The sequence below is a fragment of the Gossypium hirsutum genome, chromosome A02 (assembly GCF_007990345.1).
Source record: "Gossypium hirsutum isolate 1008001.06 chromosome A02, Gossypium_hirsutum_v2.1, whole genome shotgun sequence".
Classification (NCBI taxonomy): domain Eukaryota; kingdom Viridiplantae; phylum Streptophyta; class Magnoliopsida; order Malvales; family Malvaceae; genus Gossypium; species Gossypium hirsutum.
The window spans coordinates 86980448-86988542 of record NC_053425.1 but is presented as its reverse complement, the minus strand read 5'-3'; the positions used below and the strand labels follow the sequence as shown (position 1 = coordinate 86988542).

The 8095-nt window shown below is 30.9% G+C and overlaps 1 long non-coding RNA gene across 1 annotated transcript; it reads left to right on the top strand.

The window, feature by feature from the left end:
• Positions 1-1207: 1207 nt before the first annotated feature.
• LOC107943469 (uncharacterized) lies at positions 1208-2389 on the top strand. Its single transcript, XR_001696017.2, has 2 exons — positions 1208-1707; positions 2016-2389. It is a non-coding gene; the product is annotated as an uncharacterized lncRNA (long non-coding RNA).
• The last annotated feature ends 5706 nt before the right edge of the window (positions 2390-8095 follow it).

Sequence of the window (8095 nt, the reverse complement as noted above, 5' to 3'; positions counted from 1 at the left end):
GATACAATTCTTCATACCTTTGAAAAAACGATTGATTTTTGACATCCAAAGCTTATATGCCAAAATTATAAAAGGATATCCAAATATCTAGTCCGACGGAAAATCATATCCAGCACGATAAGGCACCATTTTCCGAATTCCCAAATATCGAATATTGCCTTATTTCAGAATTTTTGAATAAGAAGGAAAATTGGAAATTCGCTCAAAACACATTTATTTGTTTTAAAATAGATAGAACACTTAATAGATTACAAAGAAACATTGATACGAAAAAAGGATTAATAAACATGAGATGACATGCACACATAAAATGCAATTTGAAAATAGTAATAAATTAGTGAATGCATGATATATAATAGATGAATTAATGAGTTGATGAATTTGAAATAATTTGTATAAAAACTAGAAATATTTACAATCATTAAAATGAATATTGTAAAATGAAGACATTTGAATTAAATAACATGCAAAAATGTAAAAAAAAATTTGTTTAGAATAACAATACACATAATAAAAGAGAATTTAAATAATATATAAAATATGAATGGATAGTAAAACACATGATAAGATATAATCTTAAGAAATAAATTATATGCATAATGGATTTACAAAAACGTATATGTATATAAATAGATTTGGAAACAATTATTTGTAAAAATAGCATGAATATTAATAGTTATAAAATTAAATTAATTTTTCTATAAATTATATATGTAACAGATTTAAAAAATATATAATTATGTACACAAAGAAAAACTATATGTATAAAATACATGAATTTAATAATGTATATAGATCAAACATACATACTAATATATATGTATATGTATAATGATAATTCAAATAATATATAAATCATGTGAAATTTTCTTTTAATTAACAAAAATATATATTAAAATATGTGAATAGATTCAAAAGTAGTTATATGTATGTAATAATACAACATTAACAATATACATAGACTAAAATTAAATTCACTATGAATATTATATATATAATAAGGTGTAAAAACATTTATAAAAAAATATTATACAAAAATGTGAAAAGGATATGATAAAAAAACAAATTTACAAAAATAAAAAAATAATTACCAAGGTAGTTTGAAATATACAAATAAGTAATCAAGAATTAGAAAATAACTATGAAATAGATCTAAAAAAAAAGAGTAAAAAACTTAATTAAAATCAAATTAAAACAAAAGGGATAATTTATAAATGAAATAATCGAAAAGAGGACCAACATGCAATGCGCGACAATGTACAGGGACTAGAACTGGAAATAATCCAAGTCCCAAAACGTAGTGCTAAGTAGTGGGCTAAAATGAAAACGTGCGCAAATTATAGAACCAAATTTAAAAAATAAAGTAAATCAAATAAGGCACAATTGAATGCTCGCGCGAAGGGGAAGGATCTAACGTGCAAATTCCCCATTTTGAACAAATGGCACAGATCCGGCATGCTAATCGGGCCAACGCGTGGATCCTTATTTCTTTTGAACGGCACCATTTTTTATTGTGCCTTTAAACATAACTTTTTAACTTTAAAAAAACAGAAGCCATCAATCTCTCTTGCTAGGGTTTCATTCAACTCACCGTCGACGAACCAATATCACGCCTAGTGGCCGACGGCGTGCGATTAACGACCAGATCTTTGCCAACGAAGGCCGTAACTATGGAAATCTGGTCAGCTTTTCTCAGCGCCGACGCAGGTAAACTCTTTTTATTTTTATTTTGAAAATTCCAGGCAAATCGAAAGAAGGAAAAAAACTTAAGGAAAAGAAACAGAATTCAAAATCACCTCCTGATAATTTTAACTGATTTCCTCTCTATTCGATTTGCATGCGTATAGTATGCGTTCGTATCTTCCCCCCTTACACTAATTTTTCTTGGCTTTTTATAACCGATTTACAAAATAAATAAAAATCTTAGAAAAAACTCTAATTTTCGCTGTCATTTTCTGGCCTATTTCGGTCAATTGCTGCACTGTTATGGTTGTTATTCTGTTATTTTGTTGCAGGTAGGCACGGCATGGCGAAGCCGCTTATGAGCTTGTCGATGTGGGGCGTGAAGCGTTAGGGCTACTGATGGCGTTTGCGGCCCTGGCTGTTGGCTAGGGTTGGCCGAAAGTTTGGTTGGTATTTTGGGCCTAGGGTATTTTGGGTTTAGGTTTATTAGGTTGGGTTTATTGTTGGGTTAATAAATGTAAATGACTGGACTTTAAATTAGTTCGGTTTTATTATTATTTTTATTTTTGGCTTTCTGGCTTATTATAGGCCCAGGCAAATTGGGCCTATTACAGATTGTTTATGTTTAATTTTAATGTTTAGCTAAATTGTCATGTGATAAATACTTGGGATATGAATATGAGGTGATTTGATGCTTGTTAATTAACTATGATTATGTTGCATTTGTTAGTTAGGTGAATTGACCCTAGTCGATTGACCTAGTTAACACATTAATAAATAAGATTAGAGAGAGCCAGTGTATGCTAAGTCTAAATGTGAAAGTTGCGATTTAGAAATAATCTTTATATATGAAGATTTCAAGAGAGTGTTAGGTTATAGAGGTAGTGTAAACATGTTCGTTAGCAATTGATTAAGTATGGAATAACCTAAGAATTCACTAAGTTCGATTGATCACTACACTTGAATCCAATTTGAAAGCTTCTTTAAGCTCGTGTTAGATTAATTAGATAATTTTAGGTTAAAAATCATTGAAATTGTTAATCGTTTGTACTAATAATCACAAACCCATTTAGTTAGCAATTTTGAAGTTGTTTGACAAATGAAGTGTTAATTGAGATAAAACTTGATTTAAATTCCCCACATAATATTCTTATGGGTACAATCAAGTACTTGTCAAGCCAAGTATTTTATTGTAAAATTCATTACTACAATCACTTCATCATACTTTGGGGGACTCACTGTCTTTTAAACAAGCAACACATGAACACAATAAAATAATGATTATGATTCTACAATAAGTATAACTAGCTTGAAAAGAACTAGAGGTTGCTTCACAATATAGAATTGATATCACATTTCTTCACTGGTGAAGGAGTATAGAAGAAATGCTTAGTATAAAAAAGAGAGAAAAAGAAGAAAACTGAAAAGAAAATTGAGGAAGAGAAGTTCAAAGATTCAAAGAATGAGGGACTATGATTAGGAAAGCTAAAAAGAGGCTAAGAAGAAACTAAAAAGAAAGAGAAAGTTCATAACGTTTCTACGCATACACCCTAACAACTTTACCATTAACACACCATTATTACATGCATTACCCATGTGTGACACATGGCACACATTGGTTTACCTTATTATTTGCATACAAAAGTTTTCTCTCTCCAACTAAAAAGTTGTTCATTTTCATTTTCTTTCCTAAAAACTTCTCGCTCAAAAAGAAAATTAATTATTATTTGACTTTCAAAGAAAAATGTCAATATTGCTTTTTTGGCTGATTTAGAGGGGAAGATTTGGGCTGAAGTCTAACCCTATAATTTCCTCAAGGAAATTTATTAATTAATTTTTTTTGAAGTTTGGCCCCACAACTTCTTTAAGGAAATTTATTAATTCATTTTCACTAAAGTCGGGATATACAATGTCCGCAAGAAAATAATTTGGTTGATGTTTGAGCATAATGAGCTTAACAATATACTCCCAAGAATGTGTATACATCAACATGACAAAACTTTAAATACATTTGTTACTTTAGAATAAGAATGCTTATATCCAAAGCCTCCTAAAGCCGAAAACCTCTCAACATATCACTCTCCATCAATATAAGAAACAACCTAGCTACACATGTCTTGTCTAAAGATGATTAACATCAAGGTCTTCACCAGGTCACTTATAAACTGCTTCATATCTATGTGAGGACTATTATTATACCATACACATAAGCCCATAAGCCTAATAATAAAAAGGTCCAAATAGTCCAAGAAGACATCATCAAATACTTGATGAGACAATTGGAAATTGATAACAAGTAGACAAAGGACTGAGCTATTAAGGTTAAAGTCAAGTAGGCAAAAGACTGACGCAACCAATCCACTGTACAGAGGAAATTGATAAGCCCAACAGAATGACCTAATCTCAAGGAACATTGGACTCCGAGGCTAATATAACTATCATGTGAAAGGTAGGAGCAAGAAATCAAGGAGTGTGGTGAGGAAGAACCAACGTTTTCCACATGGCAAGAAGCTATTCATTTTAATTATTTATTAATGTTAGACCTACCCAACACCCGAAATATGAACATATATATTACACAGATTCACTAAAAGGTGATTGGATCCATCATTTAAGCTTGAATTTCTTGTGATTCCGTTTGGTTTGATTAATGCTCCTGATGCATTTATGGACTTGATGAATTGGGTATTTCAATCGTATTTAGATAAGTTTGTTGTGGTATTCATTGATGATAATCTGATATACTTGTTGAATGAATCTGACTATGCTGAGCATTTGAGAATTGTGTTACAAACTTCACATGAAAAATAACTTTATGCTAAATTTAGTAAATGTAAATTTTGGATACGAGAAGTTGGTTTTATGGGTCACGCTATCTCAAATAAAGGTATCCAAGTTGATCCGAAAAAATATCTGTGATAGTTGATTAAAAGGTTCCCAAGAATGTTTTTGAGGTTTGTAGCTTTCCAGGCCGATAAATGCCAGAAAAGTTTCGAGCAGTTGAAGAGTATTTTAATTGAAGCTCCTATTTTGACTCAACCTGAATCCAGGAAAGAATTTATAGTGTATAGTGATCCATCTCTTTATGGTTTAGGCTGTGTTTTAATGCAAAATGGTAAAGCAATTGCCTATGCCTCGAGACAGTTAAAGCCTCATGAGTGGAACTATTCGACACACGATTTAGAGTTGGCTATAGTAGTTTTTACTTTGAAGATCTGGTGACATTATCTATACAGTGAAAAATGTCATACTTTTACTGATCATAAAATTTTGAAATACTTAATGACTCAGAAAGAATTGAATTTGTATCAGCGTAGGTGACTCAAATTATTAAAAGATTACAATTTAATAATTGATTATTATCCCAGAAAAGCTAATATTGTTGCAAACGCCTTGAGTCGAAAATCATTGTTTGCTCTGAAAGCTATGAATGCAAGTTTAACTCTGGAGTGTGATGGTTCTGTATTGGAAAAGTTAGTTGTAAAGTCGGTATTTTTATCGAAGATACAGGGATTTCAAAAAGTTGATCCAAAATTGTTGTCAAAGCTTAATCTAGTGAAAAGTGGTCAAAAATCTTATTTTCGTATCAAGGATGGTGATTGTTTATATTTTCAAGATCAAATTTATGTACTGAATGATTCCAAGTTAAAACAAGAACTGTTGAATGAAGCGCAAAATAGTGTTTATTCGATTCACCCTGGGAATACAAAAATGTACAATAATTTGAAATAGTGTTACTGGTGGTTTGATATGAAACGTGAAATAACAGAGTTTGTATCCTGATGTTTAATTTGTGAGCAAGTAAAAGTTGAACATCAGGTTCTGTCGGTTTGTTACAATCTATGTTGATTCTTGAATGGAAATAAGAACAAATTACTATGGATTTTGTTTCAAGGTTACCTTTGACTCCGAAAACAAAAGATTTGATCTGGGTTATAGTTGACAGATTAACAAAATCAACTTATTTTATACCTATTCGAACTGATTATTCGCTCGAGAAATGGGCTGAATTGTATGTTTCTGACATTGTGAAGTTTATGGCATGCCATTATTGATTATATTAGATCGTGATCTAAGGTTTGCCTCCAAATTTTGGGGCAAGTTGCACAAAGTTTTAAGCTAAAGATTGAATTTTAGTACTACTTTTCATCCACAAACTAATGGTCAATCTGAGTAAATTATCCAAATTTTAGAGGACATGTTGCGATGTTGTATTATTAAGTTCGAAGGTAGTTGGGAAAAATATCTATTGTTAGCCGAATTTGTGTATAATAATAGCTATCAGTTGAGCATAAAAATAGACACATATGAGACTTTATACGGGCGTAAATGTAGAAGTCCATTATTTTGGTCTGAATTGAATGAAAGGAAGTTAATGATGAGTCATTAAACTAGCTAAACTCATGACAAAAGCAAGCGCACCTGTCGAATAGTAGTATAGCTATAGTGAGTCGGGAATATCGTATCCACGAGGACTAAAAGTACTAGTAATTACTATCTTTTTATTATTTAGCCTATAAATTAAAAGGGATGTTTTTAATCTAAATTTATCTAAATTATTACTAAGAACGTGACAGAGAATAAAATAAGAAAATACTTGAATATAACCAAAGAGAAAGACAATACCCAGGAAAAAATCCACCTAAATTTCTCTTATTATTCCAAATCTGAATTAGATGATTTATTCACTTGCCTTGATCCGTAGAAATCCCTAAATTGTGTTAATATCTCTTTTGAGAATAAGAACAACTGGCTCTAGGTTGATTAACTGAAATCTCTTTCTAATTGAAACCCCTATTGTCACATTAACTCAATCTATTGATTCCTCTATTAGATTTGACTCTAATCCTGTAGATTTCTGTCGTCCTATTTTTAGGATTGCATGCAACTCCACTCAATTATGCCAGATCTACTCTTAAACAACGATTTGCTCCATTGAAATAAGCACATCACACTTGAATTAATATCTTGAAAATATTAAAGCAAGAAATAAGCATACATAATTGAGAACAAGAACAAGTATTTATCATATAATCCAGAAAATCAAATAATAAAATCCATCATAGGTTTCATCTTCCCTAGGTATCTAGGGAATTTAGTTCATACTTTGGGAGGAAAACATCTCAAAAGTAGGAAAACAACAAAACATAAAGAAACCCAAAAACTTTTAGAGAAATTGAATGGAGATCTTCAAGCTTGAAGGAGATACTGCTTTTGAGTTGATTCCGACGGCGTTCTTCGAGTAATTTTTTTGTTCTTCTTTGCGTGCCCCCTTAGGTCTTCTTCTAGTTTGTATTTATAAACTTTAGAATGCTCAAAAACCTTAAAAATTGGCTTTTTTGTGTGTTAGTGGAACAGGGTTCGAAATCGACACGGGCTGGCACATGAGCGTGTGGCCAGCCCGTGTGGCTCACACGGGCGTGTGCTCAGCCCGTGTGGGAATGCCCAGGTAGTGTGGTTCCTAAAAATATCTCATTTTTTTTCAATTTTGGTCTATTTTTCACTCCTTTTGCTCCCTTATGCTCTCCTAAGTATAGAAACATGAAATTTAGGAGCATCAAATTCACTAAATTATAGAATAAATCATCTAAAAACATGTCAAACATGGGATTAAAACATGTTACTTTTATGGTTTATCAAATATCCCCACACTTAAGCGTTTGCTTGTCCTCAAGCAAAATCCTCAACTCACAATTAAAATTAAACTTTCTCAATTCATAATTCTCATCAATAATGTTTTGTCATAGTTCACAAATAATTATACATTGATAATTCAACTAAAAGAGCATTTATAGATTCAAACAATCTAAGTCAAAAATTTTAAAACAAGAAAACATATGTATTTCTCCTTATCTAAGTAATTACCTTTAGTTCAAAATCGACAAGAATTAATATCCTCACTAGAGATTCACTCAAATCACTCAAAGTTGTTTAATGTTCAAAAATTAAGCACTCAAAAGTCAAATAATAAAAGTCATTCCCATAAGCTTCCATGAAAATCAAATCTCCACCACTATAAAATAAAATGATACACAAATCAAAAGGTCTTTAAAAGGTTGTAATGGGGCTTAGTTAAGGGTGTGGATAAAGGCTGAAAAAGAGGGTTAGAATCGAGATTGAATTGATAAATTGCAAAACTAGAAAAATAAACTAATACTAAATAATTACATCAATTGAAAACTTATCAAGAATAACACGAGCTTCTTCTCAAAATGTGAAATTAACCGTTTAAGCTCAAATAACATAAAACTAGTAAAAATTAATATAAATGTATTTTTTTTTACTTTTTTTTGTTTTTGTTTTTGTTTTTAGAACAATGGATAATAAGAAATAATTTACCAACTGAACAAAAGAACATAGTTAGGCAACTAACCAAATCAAATCTCAACAAAAAAGGGAGTCAATAGAATAG